We start from the raw sequence: 19,951 nt of genomic DNA on the forward strand, positions 1-19,951 counted from the left end.
ATGGATTAATTCATTAACTTTAAGAAATAAATATTAAAGATATGATTTTAAGAACTGTACACTTTTTTTTTAAAGATTTTATTTATTTGAGAGAGAGAGAGAGAATGAGAGAGAAAACACGAGAGGGGGGGAAGGCCAGAGGGAGAAGCAGACTCCCTGCTGAGCAGGGAGCCCGATGTGGGGCTCGATCCCGGGACTCCAGGGTCATGACCTGAGCCGAAGGCAGTTGCTTAACCAACTGAGTCACCCAGACGCCCCTAGAACTGTACACTTTTTAAAAGTAGAAAATGATTGAAATTATAATACAAATATTATGTTAAAAACACTTTTGAGATTGTCCTTAGTATTATAAAGATATATACCTGATTTTAAGAGAAAAACAAATACTGATACATAGCTATGAACTCAGCTATTATTATTAAGTATGAAGAAGTGTTAGTATAGTTTTAATATAAGTCTAGTTAGCAACAATGATAGTATAAAAATAAGTTGATATCCCTGATGCTTTTCAACTCTTTATTAATACCTTATTTTATTAAATATAATTGAGTTTTATTATTCTGGTTATATGTGTTCTATGCAGTATGCACTTTAAAATAATTTCTGTTTATAAGTTATAAAATGTTTTAGTTTGGCATTAGTTGGTGTTGATATCAGATGAAAGTTAAAAAGGACATGCATTGCAACATATTTTAAGAAAAAAGAAAAAGAAGAAGATAACAGGAGAGGAAGAAAAGGGGAGTATGTCAGAGGGGGAGACGAACCATGAGAGATGATGGACTCTGAAAAACAAACTGAGGGTTCTAGAGGGGAGGGGGGTAGGGAGATGGGTTAGCCTGGTGATGGGTATTGAGGAGGGCACGTTCTGCATGGAGCACTGGGTGTTATGAACAAACAATGAATCATGGAACACTGCACCAAAAACTAATGATGTAATATATGGTGATTAACATAACAATAAAAAAACCTGATGATGTAATATACGTTGGCTAATTGAAATTAGTTAAAAAAAGTTTCAAGACAAAAAAAAAAAGGACATGCATTCTTTGCTATGGTTTTCTTGTTTAGTATTCTTTTCAATTTATATACAACATTGTTCTAGTTGAAAAGAACAAATGGCCTATTTATTAATTGTGCAGTCAATACTTCTCAAAACTAGTAATGGATAAGTACTTAAACTGGCAGCAGTAAAGGTTAGTAGACTTGTGTATGACTTTCCTGTGGGGTCCTGGGGGCCTAAAGTATTTATTACTTGGGAACAAAGAACCTTAGAGTTCAAGGTAAGGGACTCTGTGTGTGATAGGACTCATAGTAGGCCCGTAAAGGAGGAAACAGTCCATCGTTAGCTACTAACTAGGCACATTGTAGAGTCAATTTCCTTTCTCCTGAGTCATTTACATTGAAAGTCACTATTCCCTCAGGTCTTTTTGAAAAATGACTGCGAGTTTGGATTACTAATATTTTCCTTGCAGCCATTTGCCCCTGAGTAATGTCTCATTCTTTATAGTGTTGGATAATTTGTAGTATTCATATCTGATTGAGTTTGTCAACACAAACTTTTAAGTCCTTGGCTACTTCATCAGTTTTTTTGCCTTTTTCACCTCTATCTTCAAAGAAGCATTCAATTAAAGCATTAATATAATTGGATTATAAGCCCAGTTTCCTAACACTGATCTGATGGAGTACTTTATTATTACCAAACTAAACATATTAATGTAGGTATTTGTCATTATACGGAACAGAGGATTAACACATTTTCTTTGTAATTGCATTTTTTTAGAAGTTTCTTTTCTTTACTAAAAACTCTGCTGGACTGTATAGGAATTCAAATTAAGTTAGTGTGAAAACTGGAACAATATACCAATCAAGTCTTTCTAATTCCTAATCCTTCATTTGTTTATTAGCTTATTCATTTACTTCTCTACCCAGTGAGTTGTTATTGCCTATGCAAGGTACAACTTTGCTGGGCCCTTGAAAATATGTTTTAAGCTTTATTTGGTCCTAGTGTTTTCTGAAATTGTATTGACTGGAAGTGAAGAGTAAATAGTCAAAAGGCTAATAAGCACATGAAAAGATGCTCAGCATTAGCAGTCTTTAGGGAAATACAAATTAAAACCACAACAAGAATCACTTGATATTTGTAAGTATTACTGTAATAAAAAAGATAGATAATTACAGGTGTTCATAAGGATGCAGAATAATTGGAACCTCATACATTGCTGGTGGGGATATAAAATGGTGCAGCCACTTTGGACAACAGTTCGACAGTTCTTTAAAATGTTAGACATGAAATTACCATATTACCTAGCAATTTCACTCCTAGGTATTTATCCAAGAGTAATGAAAACATATATTCATGCAAAAGCATGTGCATGAAAGTTCATGGCCTTATTCATAATAACTCATAAGTGGAAACAATACAAATGTTCACCAGATGAATGGATAAATAAAATGTGGTTTGTCTATACAATGAAATATTATTCAACCATAAAAAGAAAGTGAAGTAGTAATATCTAGTAACACAGGTACTAATTTTATCTTATTATTTTATTATTTCATTTTTTATGTAGGCTCCACACCCAGCATGAAGCCCCACCGGTACTAATTTTAAACACATTTTATTTTATTTTATTTTATTTTATTTTATTTATTTTTATTTTTTTAAAAAGATTTTGTTTATTTGTCAGAGAGAGAGAGAGAGCAAGAGAGAACACAAGCAGGGGAATGACAGAGGCAGAGGGAGAAGCAGGCTTCCCGCCGAGCAGGAAGCCCTTTGCGGGACTCCATCCCAGGACCCTGGGATCATGACCTGAGCTGAAGGCAGACGCTTAACCGACTGAGCCACCCGGGTGCCCCTTAAACGCTTTATTGATGAGGAAACTCAGGTTGTATAACTTACAGTGTAACTTGAGAAAGACAGAAACTCAAGTCAGCTTGACTTTAAAACACTCACTTAACTTTTATGCTGTAATGAGTAGTCATTTGTTTGTGGTGTTCAGTCATCACCCTCATCTTTCTTTACCTTTCCTTTATGGCCAGAGTTTTGAAAAAGAGCTTCTATTCCATGTCTCCCTTCACTTGCTGACCTCCCACCTCCAGTGGAAACAGCTCAGCCACTAGTGCTCTCTGTTTTCTTTTCAATGCCTGCTTTGCCGAAATATAATTCACCCTTCTAAAATGTACTGTTCAGAAATCTTTAGTATCCGAGCACTTTCTGAATGTTGTGTGTCATGGGCTCTTTTTAACCCCTTTCATATTTGATCTTCCCATGGCGTTTGACATTGTCAACCACTCCCTCTCTACTACTCCATCCTCACTCACCCTTTTTCTCATTTTCACATTGTTCTGCTTACATTCAACATTGTTTCACAGACTTTGTGGGCCTCTCTTCCTTGATCCATCTTTTAAAAGTTGGTTTGGGGTTACTTACTATTATTGATTTCAGGAACCACGTGTGTTGGTACATGGCTCACAGATCTCTGTTTCTGTTATTTATAGTACATAATTATTGTGCATTTATTATGTGTGAGACTCATTTTAGACACATGAAATCTGTGTTGTCATTGAACTTCAATTCTATTGGAAGAGACAAGCAGTAACAAATAAGAAAGAAGGAAGTTGGCAGTTTTAAATAGTATGGTGGTGGTAGGCTTCACTGAGAAGGTGACATTTGGCCAGAGGCTTGAAAGAGGTGAACCAGTTAGCCATGAAGCTGTCTGCAAGGAGAACATACCAGGGTGGGAACAGCAAATAGGAGGACACCAAGGGTAAACTTGTCAGGCACATTTAAAGAGTAACAGGAGAACAAGAGGGTTGGAGCTGTGAAAATGAAGGGGACTGTAGCCGATGTTGTCAGAGACAGAATGAGGGGCAAATCAGGTAAGGCTTTATGGATCATTATAAGAATTGGGCTTCAGGGATGCCTGGGTGGTTCAGTCAGTTAAGCATCTGCCTTTGGCTCCGGTCATGATCCTGGGGTCCTGGGATCGAGCCCCATGTTGAGTTCCTGCTCAGGGAGTCTGCTTCTCCCTCTCCCTTTGCCCCTTTCCCGGCTCATTACGCACATGTGTGCTTTTTCTCTCTCTCTCAAATAAATAAAATTTTTAAAAAAATTTTTTAAAAAAGAACTTGGGCTTTTACTCTCTTTTGAGTAGAAGACGAATATTTTATATACATATACATATATGTATATAAAGTAGGCTCCACAGCCAGTATAGAGCCCAATATGGGTCTTGAACTTGACCCCGAGATCAAGACCAGAGCTGAGATCAAGAGTCGGACACTCAACCAACTGAGCCACCTCAGACACCCCTATTATCTGATATTTTTTTTTTTTTTAAAGATTTTATTTATTTATTTGAGAGACAGAGAGAATGAGAGAGAAAGCACATGAGATGGGCGGAGGGTCAGAGGGAGAAGCAGACTCCCCGCCGAGCAGAGAGCCCGATGCGGGACTCGATCCAGGGACTCCAGGATCATGACCTGAGCCGAAGGCAGTCGCTTAACCAACTGAGCCACCCAGGCGCCCTATCTGATATTTTTTAATGACTGCTTTGACTTCTATGTTGAGAATAGGCTAATGCTGAAAAGTTTCAAGCAGGAAAACATGAATAGGAGGTTACTGAATTGATACAATCTTCATCTTTCCTATGTTATAGATCAGTATATTTAAGTGCTTACTGACCATGTTCGCTTGGCTATAACACAGTTCATCATGTTCAAAGGCTAAATGCCTCCTCACTTCCCAGTTCCCTGTTCCAAAGTTGTTCTTTCTTTCTGTAACCTCTATCTTGGCAAAGACCCAACTACCCAAGGGAGCAGCCACCTTTGACTTTTTCAAGGCTTGGCATTTTTAGAACAGTATAAGGTTCATAGCAAAATGGAAAGAACAGAGATTTTCCATGTATTCTCTGCCTCCATGCATGAATAACCTTGCCCATTATCAACATTCCCCACCAGAGTGGTCTTTTGTACAATTGATGAACCTACATTGACACATCATAATTACCAAAGTCCGTAGTTTACAGTTCATTCTTGGTGTTGGATATTTTGTTGGCTTGAACATGTGTATAATGACATGTATCCACCACTATAAAGTCATACAGAGTATTTTTTCTGCCCTAAAAATCTTTTGTGCTCCACCTTTTCAGACCTCCTCCACCCCTTCCCCCACCCAGATGCCGATCTTTTGACTATCTCCATAGTTTGTCCTTTTACAGAACGTCATATAAGTAGAAATATATAGTATGTAGCCTTTTCAGATTGACTTCTTTCACTTAGTAATATGCATTTAAGGTTGATAACTCATTTTAGCACTGAATCAATCATGTTCTGTTATTTTGATGTACCACAGTTTCTCTACTCATCTTGAAAAAACTTTTTCCAAGTTTTGGCAATTATGAATAAAGCTCCAAAAGTATCCTGTGAAGATTTTTGTGTGGACATACGTTTTTCAACTCCTGAGGGTAAATACCAAGAAGTGGGATTCCTGGGTCTTGTGGTAAGAGTATGTTTCATTTTGTAAGAAACCACCAAACTGTCTTTCAAAGTAGCCGTACCATTTTGCATTCTTACCAGCAATGAATGAAAGTTTATTTTGTTCTGCATCCTTATTAACATTTGGTGGTGTCAGTGTTCCAGATTTTGGGCATTCTAATAGATGTATAGTGATATCTCTTTGTTGTTTTAATTTGAATTTTCCTGATGACACATGGTGTGGAGCACCTTTTTTTTTTTCTCTTTTTTTATTATGTTAATCACCATACATTACATCATTGGTTTTTGATGTAGTGTTCCATGATTCATTGTTTGCGTATAACACCCAGTGCTCCATTCAGTACGTGTCCTCTTTAATACCCATCACCAGGCTAACCCATCCCCCCACCGCCTTTCCCTGTAGAACCCTCAGGTTGTTTCTCAGAGTCCATTATATGCTTATTTGCACTCTGTGTATCTTCTTCAGTGAGGTGTCTGTTAAGGTCTTTGGCCCATGTTTAAAATGGGTTTGTTTACTTACTGCTGAATTGTAGGAGTTCTTGTAAATTTTGGTTAACAGTCCTTTATGAGGTGTGTCTTTTGCAAATATTTTCTCCTAGCCTATGTCTTTATCTTCTCATTCTCTTGACATTGTCTTCTGCAGAGTTTTTAATTTTAATGAAATGCAGCTTATCAGTTATTTTTTTTCATGCATTGTGCCTTCGGTGTTATATGTAAAATTCACTACTATACCCCAGGTAATCTAGGTTTTCTCTTATTTTACTTTCCATGAGTTTTATAATTTTGCATTTATTTACATTTAGGTCTGAGTTAATTTTTGTGATAGGTGTGAGGTCTTTGTTTTGATTCTTCTTATTTATTTTTTTGCATATGGATGTCCACTTGTTCTAACACCATTTGTTGAAAAGATTATATTTGCTACATTATACAGAGTTTGCCCGTCTGTCAAAGATCAGTTGACTATATGTATGTGAGTCTATTTCTGGGTTTGCTATTTTCCTCCATTGATCTGTTTGCTTATTCTTTCTCCAACATCACATTGTATTGATTACTGTAGCTTTATAATAAGTCTTGATATTGGGTAGCGTCAGTCCTCCAACTTTGTTCTCCTTCAGTGTCGGTATTGACTATTCTGGGTTTTTTGCCTCTCCATATAAACATTAGTATCGGGTTGTCCATATCCACAAATAATGTCCTGATTGGGATTGCACTGAATCCTTAGATAAAGTTGGGAAGAACTGACACTTTGTCAACACTGAGTCTTCATACCTTTGATTCTTCATGTGTTCCTTACCTTTCAGTCAAATTAAAGATAAAACCCTTTCAGTTCTTCTTAATAGCACATAACAATTATTTTACTTTTGTCCACTGATTTTCACTGATTGCTCTGTTAATCTCTTCTTTTTGCTATCCTTTAGTACTCAATATTCTAGCAGTTCCTTGATAGAAGTGCAGCATGTGATTCTTTCATTCCTTTCTGACTTTCTGAAGGCACTGCTTAGCGACTTCCTTGCCTGCCCTGGGCAGCCTCTACCTAGTCTTATTTAAGTGACTGATAGGAAGGCAGTATGTGCTATTGTAGTCCAGTCAGACAGGTTTGAGCTGAGTTCCAGATCTATGTATTAGTTAGATGACTTCAGACAGTCCACCTAATAACTGGAAGCCTCATTTTATTTATCTTAAAAAAAAGGTGAAAGCATACTCATCTATTAGGGTTGTTTCTAGTGTTAAAGTTACTATTTCTTAGACCCCTATTAGATGGCAATTGCTCAATAAATAATACTACTACTTTCTCTAGAGCACATGCTTTCAGGAAGACAAGGGAAGGGATTTAGCTGGTCCATAGTTTTTATTAGGGCTTTGTCTTTGTGTTGTACAGTTTTATGGGTTTTGCCAAATGCATAATGCCATGTATCTACTGTTACATATCATACAGAATAGTTTCACTGCCTTAAAATCTCCTGTGCTTCATCTACTCATCCTCCACCCCACCCCAAACTTCTGGTGACCACTGATCTTTTAATTGTCTCTACAGTTTTTGCCTTGCCCAGAATGTCATATAGTTGCAATCACACAGTATATAGCCTTTTCAGACTGGTTTCTTTCACTTAGCATTTGAATGGATGGTTTTAATGGAATCATTGTCCAGATTTTCAACTTCCACATAAACTCTTTATTAATATTGATCTGGCTAAGAGCAATGCTTTATTCATAACTATCTTTCTCTTACTTTACAAAAGAAAGGCACACTTTCATCCCAAATCCTACCATGGTACATTGCCCCACAGTCATAGAAAATTTAACAATTTAAAAATTTCAATTAATGCCTTAGATTTTTGTTGGAGAGAAGTATGGATAGAGTAAACAGTGAAAGAATTATAAAATATTTTGCATAAAAATTTTATGAGGGAGTGAGATTGCATAAAGGTCAAGAAGAGAAAATAGTAATGTAGAAATTTCAGCTGTTAGAAGAAGAGTTTATTGGGGCACCTGGGTGACTCAGCTGGTTAAGCGTCTGACTCTTGATTTCAGCTCAGGTCATGATCTCATTGTGAGACTGAGCCCCATCTTGGGCTCTGCACTCAGTGGGAGGCTGCTTGAGATTCTCTCTCCCTCTGCCCCTCCCCCTACGCCCTCCCCTGCTCATGCTCTCACTCTCTCTCCAAAAAAAAGTTAAAAAAGTTTATTATTTAAATAGATAATAGTTTTATTAAATTATGGATTTATAGTCCATTGAGTATTCTTATAAGTTTTACTTTAAAATGTCAGTGTTTCAATTCTTGTAAGTTTTACTTTAAAATGTCAGTACTTCAATAGGGTAGAAATTACATTCTCTGCAGGTACTTATTTTACCACAGATGAAAAATTGTCAATGTTAACTTGCTAATGTGTGAGTAGTTCCCATAATTTAAGTCTTTTAACGGTCTGTAAGCAAAAATAGTTGAAGACTGCTAGCATGATGTATAAAACCCATGTTTTTAAACCTGGTATATAAAACCTTTCGTCACTTTTATCCTTCTGGTCCTTTAAAAAAAATTAACCATTTCCTGCTCCACATTGTGTGCTCCAGCAAGAAAAACTACTTGAAGTTCTATACCATGTTTTCTCCTGCCTGTCTTTTGCTGTATCGTTCTTTCCCATCTTTGCCTCACTGCCTCCCACCCTTCCTGTGATGTGCAGAAGTCTTGATCGAGGAGTTACCTGGGGACCCCACCCCCCTTCATATTGGAGTCGACGCCTGTGGTTTTGTCACTAGCTTGTTTTTCTCTGATACTGGACTGTAAGTTTTCTAAGAGTCGGAACTATGGTTTATCTTTGTCTCCTCAGCAGTTAGCTGTATACCTCTCCTGGGAATAAGTTAATTTATTGGGCAAATATTAATTATTGAATGCAGCAAAGATGGATTTCAGTTGTTAGAGAGTTAATTCTTGCGCATAACTTTTTCTGGGGAGTCAAATTGTAAAAGGCTGCTTTTGCTTTATGCTAGTTAATTTTCTGGCTGTAATATTTGCTTTTACTCTGGTAAGGTTTTCAATAAAATTTCACATGAAGATAGGATTTTGAACATAAAAATGAGTTTAACGATCACTGTTGTAATAGAAGGAGCACAGATTGTGAGCAGTAAGGCAGACTCTAGGTTTGACTCTGCTGTAAACTTGCCATGTAACTATGGATAAGTTAACCAGCCTGGGGGAGGGGTCGGTTTTCTTATCTGTAAAATGAGTAAGTGACCACATTATTTCTACGGTTCTCTTTACTCTTGATTTACTTTCAAGAGACAAACTTTCAGTAAAGCAAACATATAATTATTCTAGGGAAGAAGAATAGAAAATATGGACTTGATTTATTTTCTAATCATTCATACTATGGACATTATATGTGGTATATATAGATAATGTTGACCTTGTACATATCACTTGTAAACTATATAGCATCATGGCTTAGGTATTATCCTAAAACTAAAAAAATAAACTCAAATAATTCAAATTGCCATGATTGAAAATTTAGAATTAGTTAATATAATATGTTGAGTCATATAATTTTCAGATTATATTTTAGCCTCTTTCACTAAATATATGATTTGATCTGATTAGTATTATACTTTTCAGTGCATTTCTGTCATTCTGGAGATGAACTTACCTGTGTTGCAACATTTCTTTGCGACCAATTACTCAGTTACTGCAGCCTTAACTCAAAGAGAAGCAAAATTAAAAAGCGATTATAAAAATGCTTGCCTCTGTGTTTTGGCCATTCATAATACATAGTAATTCAGTTTTACAAAGCTTGATTGAATGACATTTAGGTCTAACCTTTAGAAAGGGCTTGAGGTGATGTTGTTTGGCTGAAACAAAGGCAAATATTTCCTTTCTTGTCTTTCACTTCACCCAGCCCCCCCACCCCCTTTTCTTCACCTGCTTGAGAAAAGCTATTTCTTCAGACAAACCTCATAATTGCCCTTCTGTGCCTGACTTGGGCCTCAGGAAAGGCCCATAGCATCTGTAAAGCTGGCAGCAAAATGGTATTTCCAGGCAGGCACAGGGTTGCTGGGTAGTGAGCCAATCCACAGCTTTGTCTGAGCAGCTGAGAACTTTGCCGGAGTATTACCACGGTGTTCAGTAACACAGACCTGTGCCATGAGCAGCTAAAGCACTGAGCAAGTGTCAGGGTCAATATTTATAGACCACTACGTAGCTGCCTTGCAGAGAGAGAGAAAACGGGAGAGAAACACGCACATAGAGGGCAAGGAAAGACAGGCTACAGTGGGGAGAACAGTGATTTTCAATATTTTTGCTTAAAAAATTCTTTTTCACTGTTAGGTTCAAACTTCTGCTGAATCATCACCATTCACCGCTGAGCTATGACAAGACAGGAAACAAAAAGTTAAACGAGCCAGCCTGCCATAAGTGAGAAGGTAAGTAATGAGCCAGTTCGGTCTCGCTTTTCCTCGTAAACTCCCAGTCCCTGTTGGCTGCTTTGCATCAGTGAGCAAAGTTCTGTGTGGCATGTTAAAGCTAGCAAGGAGGGGCTGCTTGATGTTTAAGAATGTTCTTGGTGGCCATGTAGTGCTGTGTACTGCTCTCGAGAATGCTCTGTCCGTTCAGGAAACACTGAAATATGGGAGTGGGGGAGGTGGGGGGGTGGGAAAGGTGCTCTACCACTGACTTCATGTTGTGTCCCATCAGCAAGTTTCTGTTTCTTCATTCCGTCAAACTTGAAGTCTTCCGATGGGTAAATTCCTGTTTGCTTTCTTATCAGGATTAAAGCAGGACCATATTACTGAGTTTACAGTTATGGGTGGTCCCGAAATGGGAAAGTTCAGATGAACGTGTGAAGACGTAGTAGGCCTGTCATTGTAGATGCTGTGAATGTGAGCGACGTGGGTTCTTTTTAAAAGCAAGCCCACGTCCCTTTGACAGTGCATGAAAGTGAATCAAGGACTAGCTTTGGGAACAGAGAGAACAGGGAGTGGTGAGAAGTGAGAACAGTCTTTGGAGTCCAAGACGCAAATCAAGTGTCAGGGAGAGTTGATCTGTCCAAGCGACTTGGTTCCAAAGAACCAAGCTAGTTGGTTCTTTACAAAAAGCGATTCCTTACCAAAGTCATTAAATGAACATGTCCTGCTGCACGTCGGTAGTTTGTTTTCCTTTCATCACATTTAGCACATTGACACGTTTCTCTGCATGTTCACCATGCTGTGGGATGTTCATTTGTCATTGTTTTGTGTATCCCAGGTTAGCATCAAAAGCAGTGGTGCTGAAGAGGACAGAAAGAGATTGTTTTCCATTGTTTTTGATTTAGAACACCCACACAATTTATAAACTTCTGTGGTTTATGTCTACTACACATGGCATGGAAAATAAGTAACGTTGCTTTGCTGGAAGTATGGCATTAACTAGGTGACACTTATCTACTGACACAGTGAAAGCTTCCCTGTTGTTAGTTTTTAAATTGTAGCACGATATTAGCTACATTAGCATGATATTTAACATTTTTAGGTTGGGTTACAGATGCTGATTATAGTTCCGAAGGGTTTTCTGTGTTACATGTTTAAATTAAAAACAATGATAATACTAAATTTTCTTGCAGAGCTTAAACAGTAGGCCAGAAGAGATACAAGGAAAAGCTAATACTCTGGCACAGATTTTGTGTTAGGGTAGTACTCAGAAACCAGCTCATCTAAAATAGAGTAAACCACATCCAAAACAGCAGGTGGAATAGGTCTAAATGTAAAGTAAATGTATTAAGATGAGGCCAGTCATTATAGAATATCACTTTTATTGAATCTCATATAATTTCCCAAATAATACAAAGTGTTTCAAAATCAGTTCTATTAATTCAGAAATGCTTTAAAGGGAATCTCACATCTAAATTTAAACTGTATTTTAACATTCATTGAATGCTTGTTTTAGACTCTGAATCAAGCTTTTTCTTTGTCCTTTTCAAGTTCTGCCTACCAGATTCTTAAGGGGTTTGATTTAGATTTTGGACAACAGTATGTTTATTTTGAAAATGCAACTGTGATTGATCTAGAATGGGCATTTCTCAATTAAATTTTTCTTTGCTACTGCCTTTGGGTAATTATAATCAAGATTACAATTTCAGTTCTTTACTCAGTATCTTTTATTTGTTCACTTTATATGTTGCATATATACATGATAATAACTTTCTTACACTTTTTTTTGCTGGTTTTATTTTTATTCCTTTTGGCATCTTGTTTCTGAAGTACCCTGTGGAAACTTTGGGCAGAAAGCAGGCCAAATAAAATTAGCACAATAAAAAGAAACTAAGGAAAGTTGTCCCTTTAAACAAGAAAGCAAAGAGAAAAGTGTGACATTGGTTGACAATGTCTAAAATGGAATGTATTTTGGTTGAAGGCTGGGTGAGCATTTTAAGACTTGAGATACCTTCTCAATATTATTTTTGGCTTTAATATCAATCCTGATAGTGGTTATTTATCATATTTATAAACAGCTTTTAGATGTAAGTATTTTATATATAGTCGTGTTATAAAGAAAGAATATAAGACCTTTTGTATCATGTATTAACTGTCTATTGAAGTGAGATGAATGAATTTAGCTTGAAATACTAGTATTAACCTCCTATACTATCAGTCCCTTTGCTACATGACCCTTAGAAGGATCAGTGTCCCACCCCAGTGAACACTTTGCTTTCCTGCTAAAGCTCTCTCATTCCTGGCTCTCTGTTGCTCATAGATAAAGGTCAGTCTTCTTGGCACAGTGAGTTTCTTCTTGATTGAGCTGATACTTTTGTTCTATATTGGTCTTCTGCTATCCTTCTGGGTTGTTTTCCATACCACTCTTGCTTACCCACGAGAGTATTCCCCCTCACTCTGTTTCTTGCTCCAGCAATACTGAACATCTTGTATTTCTCAAAACAATCTGTACTGTTTTACTCCTTTCTGGAGTTGTTTATGTTGTTTTTATCTTGAAAACCTTCTTGATCTTTGCCTTTCACCTCAGTGAAGGCATCCCTTTCAGGCACCCTGCCGGTCCACTCTCAGCTTCTTTGGTTTGGCCTCCAGTATAGACCACTGTCCGGGCACTTTGCAAAGTCTTATATAATGTTTTGTGCTTCTTTATCCACGTGAAGTTGTAAGCTACTTGTAGCCAGGTTTTAAATTTATTCTTTGATGTTCCTCCAAGACGTAGTAGCATTCAGTAGATACTCAAGAACTTGAACTAGAGAAAAACTTTATTATATTTCTTTTAAACTACTTTTCTTTATAAACTTTTTATTTTAATATATTTCACAACTTTGATTAATTGCATTGAAGGAAAGCCCCTCAAGTAAATGGTAAAATTGTTTGAAAGACTAGCAGTATTTTAAAAAATTTTGTTTCTCTTACTACCACTGATCACAGTAGTGTGTATGGGTGTTTATCCATGCAAGTAGATATCTGTTGAACCCATAAAGTTATATTTGAATAATAAAGTTCAAAATTATTTTGGTTAGCACGTACAAATTCAGGATATATAGCTCAAAAATGTTGTTTGATAAAATCTATCAACAAAATCAGCTAGTTGCTGCTCTCACATGGACTCCTATGAGAAATTAAATGATGCCCTAGCAAACTGAAGACACTGTTACAACTTTCAAAAGGCCCAGAGAGAATATTTGGAGAGACTGGGCTCATATTCCTGTATCCTAGAAAATTACAGAGTGGAATGGCTCCCAATGTGCCTGATGAAGTTAAACTTCCAATGTTATCTTCTGTTATAGAGATAGTTAGTGATTTAAGGAAATAATGGAAAATCATGGCTTAAAAATTTTCAAACCTGAAGGGTGATATTCCATTTCAGTCAGAAGAATTTGCTCCTCAAAACAGAAATGTTGAAAGAAGAGGATGTCAATGTTTAAAAAAGTAGTTGTGAAATAGCCATTGCTTCTTTTACTTTTGGTACTCAACAAAAATAAAATTTATTTTGTCTTTGTGTTTTATTTCCCCACCATACATGGAATGCTTACTTTGTATATGAAATATTTTGTATATCAGAAACAAGTATAAAGCTTTATGCACAACTTAGAGTAATTTACAACTTTTCTTACTTTGATTTTTACTTCTTAGTATATGCAACTAGCAGTTTCCACTACTGTGGAAATCATAAACCTCTTCCACACATTGAATATGACTCTTTTGTTTGTTTAACCTTGAATTGTTTCTGTCTTAGGAATGAAAATAAGATTGATATTTTCATAAGAACATTTGGAAGACTTTTAATTGTTTGAAATGGACCATAATTCAATCTGGAATTTCTCTTCAGATATATTTTGCCCACATACCTATTGTGTAGTTAAATAGTTATGGGAGAAGGTGTCTCAGGGGTTATGATTATGAATTATATGTCTCACTGGCATATCAAATAATATAAAACTGAAAGGGCGTGTATGTGTATGTGTGTGTATGTGTGTTGTTTTTCTGGTCGTGGACACAGAAATGTACTTAGTTCCCATTAGCCAGTGATGAGAGAAACCCAAGCGTGCCTCAATATTAAAGGATTATGGCAGGGTGCCTGGGTGGCTCAGTTGGTTAAGCGACTGCCTTTGGCTCAGGCGATGATCCTGGAGTCCCGGGATCGAGTCCTGCATCGGGCTCCCTGCTCAGCAGGGAGTCTGCTTCTCCCTCTGACCCTCCCCTCTCTCATGCTCTCTCTCTCTTTCATTCTCTCTCTCACATAAATAAATAAAATCTTTAAAAAAAATAAAAGATTATGGCAAAACAAGCCAATAGAAGCAAAAAATACCCCACCCCATCAAAGAGATTGAACAAGTTTGTGGTTGGAGTGAGGCATAAAGGATTTTGCCAGTATATTAAAGTCTTATTTTATTATTATTAGCAGCTTACCTTTCCAGTCAGTTTTTCTTTAGCTATGCATGGCATAGAATTCATAGAACAGGAGAGCAGAAGAATAAATTAATCGTGGAAGTTGAACCTTAAACTCTTCTACTTTACATATTTCATTTTATAGATATGGGTGAATGTGGTACAAAGAGTTTGTACCTTGTACATTTGTAACTTGTCAAACATCAGCTTTTAAAGTGGCTAGTTGAGATTTTGATTAAAAAGAGAAAAAAGAAATGTGCAATTATAAGGCTGGTATTTTATCACTGTGGCTCTTCCAGTCTGCTTGTAATTGCCTTATTTTTATTCTGTGTATTTCATCTAAAGCCTAAGTTGTCATATCTCTGTGTTTTGTATTGTATTAGACTCCTTTGCATTATTGCAAAACTCCTGAAGATTAAAGCTAATAATTATTGGTGGGATATAGTACTTTCCCACTCATAACCATAGCTTATATATGTATGTATATGTGTGTGTGTGTTTGTGTATTTTATTATTATTATTATTATTTTTTTAAGATTTTATTTATTTATTCGACAGAGAGAGAGAGAGAGCACAAGCAGGGGGAGTGGGAGGCAGAGGCAGAGGGAGAAGCAGGCTCCCCGCAGAGCAGGGGGAGCCCGATGTGGGACTCGATCCCAGGACCCTGGGATCATGACCTGAGCCGAAGGCAGTCGCTTAACCAACTGAGCCACCCAGGCGCCCTTATTATTATTATTATTTTTAAAGATCTTTATTTATTTGAGAGAGAGATAGAGCATGAGCGGGGTGGAGGGGCAGAGGGGGAGGGAGGAGCAGACTCCCTGCTGAGCAGGGAGCCTGACGCAGGACTCTATCCCAGGACCCCTTGATCATGACCTGAGCCAAAGGCAGATGCGTAACTGACTGAGCCACCCAGGCGCCCTGTATTTTAAATGACAGATATCCTTTCTAGCTTTCCTGATTTCCCCCGTTGTCTTTGGTTGTACTACCAAATTTAAGCCCCATAACTATTCTCCTTTTCAGTACAACATGGCAGGTAATCCTGAAGCAAAAGACAGAAATTGCAAAAACAAATTTTTAGACTTTGACTATATCTAAAGGATTCTAATAGGAAATATATGGTTATATTTTGTTTTCTAATTTGTTTTTAAGTTATTTGTTCTAAATTACAGTTGGAAAAATCTTGATTAAAACAAAAGAACCAGGGGTGCCTGAGTGGCTCAATCAGTTAAGTGTTGGACTCTTGATTTAGGCTCAGTTCCTGATCTCAGGGTCCGGAGACCCAGCCCTGCTTAAGATTCTCTCTCTCCCTCTCCCCTTGCCCCGCCCCCCCAACAAACACAAACAAAACCAACAAACAACCCCAGAAGAACCAGACATGATTTTCCACATTACATTTTTAAAAATAGAAACAATTAAAGGGGCAGGGTGGGGCAAACCAGCTGTTTTGTTCACCTCATCTTCCAGTAAGACTTTGCTTCTCTATTCCTGTCCCCTGCACTTCCAAAGAAATTGGGGCTCTTTGGGCCCTTCCATTCTTATTATTAAGGTCTCTGGAAAATTATGTACTTAAGGAAGAAAGAGTTCTTGAACAAATGGTTGAAGGTTGTTCCAATCCTCAGCCTATGATTTCTCTTTTCACCTCCTTCATAGCAAAGTAAAATTTACGGTCTTTACCCACCTCCCCAATCTGAAAAAAGTCTGATTAACTCTTAGTGAATATTTTCCAATGGATTGATACTTTGTACTTCAAATATATATTATGTATCCTTTCAAACTCTTGCCTGCTAAGAGATTTATAATTTTAAAATCTTTTCTAAAATGAAAAAGTGATATTTTAATTTTATTTTTAATTACTAGTGAACTTGAATCTGAAGGAATTATTCATTATTAACATTTTATTCTTTATCATTGCTCTATTTGTATACTTATTCTTTTTTTCAAAGGCTGTATTTCTCTTACTGGTTTAGAAGAGTTCTTTTTTTTTGAAAAAAGAATCAAAAGATCTTGATCCTTTAAAGTTCTATTAGTTGTCACTGTTCTCATAAGCTTTTGTTACTTTTTGATTTTCTTTTATATGTTTTGAAACATAAGCATGTTTTGAAATCTCTTTATTAAATCTAATCAATATTTTCTCCATCTCTTTTGAAACTTGGAAAACTCTTTTCTATCCAGAAATAGGAAAAAATATTTTTCTAGATTTTATGGTTTAATTTATTTAACTATTAATGTTATGATACGCAGGACTTTATTAAACAAGTACTTTAGTTTTTTGGTTGAATCATTATTCCCCTTTCCCACTTTTTGTGAAGTCATCTTTATCTTATACTTTTGTGTACAAGTTTAAATCTTTTATTACCTCTTAATTTATATTACATTTGAAATTTTAACTCTATGGAACAAAAGTTCATGTTTTTAAAAAATTTTTTATTTGAGTATAGTTGATGCACAATGTTACATGAGTTTCCAGTATATATAGTGATTCAGCTTCTCTATGCTTTATGTTATACTCACCAGAAGTGTAGCTACCATCTGTTACCATACAATGCTATTACAATATCATTGGCTATGTTCCTTACGCTGTGCCTTTTATCTTTTATTCCTGTGACGTATTCATTCCGTGACTTATTCATTCCGTAACAGGAAGCCTGTATCCTTCACTCCCCTTCACCCATTTTGCCCATCCCTCAACCCCCATTCCCTCTGGCAGCCACTGGTTTGTTCTCTGTATTTTATAGGTCTGATTCTTTTTGTTTGCTTATTCATTTGTTTTTTAGATTCCTCATACGAGTGAAATGATAAGGTTTTGCCTTTCTCAGTGTGAGAAAGTATGCTAAGTGTTCACTTAGCATAATAAATACCCTCTAGGTCTATCCACAGCATCTTGTAAATGGCAAGATCTCGTCTTTTTTTATGGCTGCATTATATCCGTGTGTGTGTGTGTGTGTGTGTGTGTGTGTGTGTGTGTGTGTGTGTGTGTATGTGTACATACATACCACATCTTCCTTTAACATTTGTCTATCAATGAACACTTAGGTTGCTTCCATATCTTGGCTATTTTATTTATTTTAAATTTTTATTTTTATTTCAGTAGAGTTAACATACAGTGTTATCTTAGTTTCAGGTGTAAAATATAGTGATTCAGTAGTTCTATACATTACTAATTGCTTATCAAGATAAGTGTACTCTTTTTACTCTCTCTCTTTTTTTTTTTTTTTGAGTGAGATAGAGCACAAGCGAGAGTGGTGGGGGGCAGAGGGAGAGAGAGAATCTTAAGCAGGCTCGATGTCCGGTGTGAAGCCCAGTGCAGGGCTTAGTCTCAGGACCCTGAGATCATGACCTGAGCTGAAATGAAGGGTCAGATGCTTAACCAATTGAGCCACCCAGGTGCCCCAAGATAGGTGTACTCTTAATCCCCTTCACCTATTTCACCCATCTCCAAATCAACCTCTTCTTTGGTAATCATCAGTTTATTCTCTATAGTTAAGTGTCTGTTTTTTTTTTTTTTTTTTTGGTTTGTCTCGCTCTTGTTCTTCTGTTTTGTTTCTTAAATTCAATATATGAGTGAAATCATATGGTATTTGTATTTCTCCGGCTTATTTTGCTTAGTGTTATACTCTATAGATCCATCCATTTTGTTGCAAATGGTAAGATTTCATTCATTCTTTTTTTATGGCTGAGTAATATTCCATTGTATGTATTTGTGTATGTGTATGTGTGTGTATGTATATGTACGTACATACACACACACACCACCTCCTCTTTATCCATTCATTTATCAATGAACATTGGGCTGCTTTCAAAAATTAGCTATTGTAAATAATACTGCAATAAACATAGGGGTGCATATATCTTTTCCAAAGTAGTGTTTTTGTCTTCTTTGGATAAATACTTAGTAATGAAATTACTGGATCATATGGTAATTTTGTTTTTAATTTTTGAGGAACCTCCATACTGTTTTCCATGGTGGCTGTACCAGTTTGCACTCCCATGGGTTCCTTTTTCTCCACATCCTTGCCCACAATGGTTATTTCTTGTCTTTTTGATTTTAGCTATTCTGACAGGTGTAAGGTAATGTCTCATTGTGGTTTTGATATGCATTTCCCTGATGATGAGTGATATTGAGCATCTCTTCATGTGTCCCTGTTGGTCATCTGTATGTCTTCTTTGGAGAAATATCTCTTCATGTCTTCTGCCCATTTTTAATTGGATTATATGTGGTTTTTTGGTGTTAAGTTCTTTATATATTTTAAATACTAACCCTTTATATTTTGACTACTTTAAATAATGCTGCAGTAAACATATAGAAGCATATATCTTTGCAAATTAGTTTTTTTGTTTTCTTTGGGTAAATATCTAGTATTAGAATTATTGGGGCATATGGTATTTCTATTTTTAATTTTCTGAGGAACCTCCATACTGTTTTCCATAGTGCCTGCACCAATTTACATCCCTGCTAACATTGCATGAGGATTCCTTTTGTTAAATGTAATTTAAGCATTGGAACATGTTAGAATGTTGTTGGATTTAAGTTGCATGCCTCCTGAAATTATTGTAGACAAGAGGCTTTGAGTATATTACTTATATTAAAGCAGACCTAATAAGAATATGATTCTGTGTGAGAAATTATGCATTAATAATAGTTACCATTTTTTATCAAGGGTTTCTAGATATATTTCTGGCATTCTACCAAGAAATTTAACGAATATAATTTCATTTAATCCTTTTAACATACCTGTGAATGACTTATTCTGAGTTCCCTTTTTTTTTTTTTAAGATTTTATTTATTTGACAGAGAGACAATGAGAGAGGGAACACAAGCAGGGGGAGTGGGAGAGGGAGAAGCAGGCTTCCTGCAGAGCAGGGAGCCGATGCGGCGCTCGATCCCAGGACCCTGGGATCATGACCTGAGCCGAAGGCAGACACTTAACGACTGAGCCACCCAGGCGCCCCTCTGATTTCCCTTTTTAGGATAAAGAAACTGAGACCCCAAAATATAAAGTAGCTTGATTAACCTCACCTAGCTAATAAGTGATAGGGTCATGATTTAAACTTATCTCTGGCCAAAGTCCATCTTTTAAGAAAGCATTGACAAAGAAATTATGCTTTTTG

At 36.6% G+C, this 19,951-nt stretch overlaps 1 protein-coding gene across 3 annotated transcripts in view; it reads left to right on the plus strand.

Annotated features, from left to right (window-relative positions):
* The window catches only part of BMPR1B (bone morphogenetic protein receptor type 1B), a 402,661-nt gene that overhangs the window by 235,644 nt on the left and 147,066 nt on the right, over positions 1-19,951 (plus strand). For 2 of the 3 annotated variants that reach the window (XM_027600410.2, XM_027600411.2), the window contains exon 2: positions 10,314-10,408. The gene's annotated coding sequence lies outside the window, so the exon portion shown is untranslated. Of the gene's footprint in view, positions 1-10,129; positions 10,409-19,951 lie in introns of those variants that run through there. The other variant, XM_035726405.1, reaches the window with a different exon arrangement.

Source organism: Zalophus californianus, chromosome 2 (assembly GCF_009762305.2).
Source record: "Zalophus californianus isolate mZalCal1 chromosome 2, mZalCal1.pri.v2, whole genome shotgun sequence".
Taxonomy (NCBI): Eukaryota; Metazoa; Chordata; class Mammalia; order Carnivora; family Otariidae; genus Zalophus; species Zalophus californianus.